Raw genomic sequence first — 1,931 nt, 5'->3', positions numbered from 1 at the left:
AAGTGAATCTGTTATGAACCCTAGTGGAAGGATTTATGGTCTTCAGAAAAAAACTGAGATGCTTAAGCATTCCTCTTGCCTTAATGTTTGTTAGTGATCAGTATAGCTGGTCCCACTCAGCTTGCTGCTCTGTATGGATGTTACAGGCAAATTCTTACCTCTGCTATCTTTTCTTCATGGGCTGTGAGCACACACCTCGATGCTGAAGTTTCTACCAAGCAGCAGAATGCATCTGAAAATTAAGCACTGCAAAATTGAGTCAGAGCTGATGATTCTCCAAGTATGTTCACATTTCTATATTATTACTATGTCTATCTTAAAAATATGTATATGTTGATATAAAGAAATATACTGTTTAGGAGTATTTTCTGCTTCCTTATATCATATGTATAAACATGTCCTCATAAGTAACCACTGGACATATGTCAGCCATTGCTTGACTTTTTTGTCTATCATGGTGAGGTCCAAACTACAATCCCGTTCTGTTTTGTGTTATAAGACGGACATTGACAAGGTTTTGAAATTCTAATGCTGGTTTACTATTGACTCTATAAAACATAAAGCTTTCTGAGATGCATCCCTAAAAAATCGCTTTCTTTATTCTTTTTGTGCATTACAGACAGATGCTAAAAACTAATTTATTTTGCTTGTTTAAAGGCAGTGTTCTGAAAAAAGCAAACAAACAAACAAAAAAACTCTTCTTCCTCTACTTTCTGACCTCTGCTCTCTCAAGCACAGAACCACACACACTCAGTCTCCTGTGGTTTCAAGTTACAATCATGCTAAAGCATGTAGCAATGTATTTGATATAGTTTATTGGAGTTTGAAATTAAAAGCAGCTTTAAAAAATGCATCTTCTATTTTTAGTAAATCAATCTGATAGTAGGCTATCCCTTGTGATACTGTTTATGACCTCACTGCTGATACAGAGCTAGCAGATGGCAGCTGAAAAACAATTTTTTTTGTTGTTTACAGGCACAGCTGAGCGTGGCTCTGAAGCAACTTTATGTCATCAACCAACAGAAAACATATCTTCTCTCAGTGGTTTTTCTACAATTCAAAATTAAATACACTGTCTTACATTTCTGAATAGATCATAAGGGGAAAAGCAATTTTCAAAAGCTGACATGCAGCTTAGCAGTACTGAAAAAGACAATAGTTCACTTGCATAGTACATACAGACAAAGGTTTGGGATTAGAGGTAAAATCACGATTTCCTGTCAAATAATGTCTCAATATCTCAATTGATTATGCTAATGATTATAGCTTATTTTATTGTCAGAATGAAAGTCAAATAATTCTGAGAGATGGACTCTTTAACAGCTGGCTGTAAGACATAATATTAACAGAAGGAGAGATTGTGAAGACAAAAAAGGAAGCAAGGTCATGCTCATATCTTAATTTTCTTCAAAATGTGAACTGTTTTCATATACTACCACTAATTCACTAAGGAATAATGAGTTGAGCATGCTTGAAGCCTGACTCATTACTTCTTAAGCTGCCAACAGAGAAATCAAATAAATAAATCCTCTACATTAATACATAGTAAAATAAATGAATAACTAAAACTGATTGGAATGTCAGGTCTTGATCCTGACAACCCTAATATATTGTTATATACATAGTTTTTTTCATTTCAGTAGAAGTATGCACATCTAAGTGACTGCAGAACCACCTCTCAGACATATGCAATCAGAAATACCTCTGACTCCATGTGATCCATCACTTTCACAGGTAGGATGCAGGCTTGTGTATAAACAGGTTATTTAAAAAAAAAAAAAAAAAACAAAAAAAAAACTGATCTGGGAGCCTAAGTCTTATTTTAAAATCTGAATTATAAGATTCAGATTTTATATGCATAAGATAACAGGATGTAGATCTCATATCTCTAGACTATATCTGTGTTTTTTTTTTTTGTTTTTTTTTTTTTT

This window comes from Oxyura jamaicensis, chromosome 3, assembly GCF_011077185.1.
Source record: "Oxyura jamaicensis isolate SHBP4307 breed ruddy duck chromosome 3, BPBGC_Ojam_1.0, whole genome shotgun sequence".
NCBI lineage: Eukaryota > Metazoa > Chordata > Aves > Anseriformes > Anatidae > Oxyura > Oxyura jamaicensis.
Note: the sequence above shows the minus strand (reverse complement) of the source record.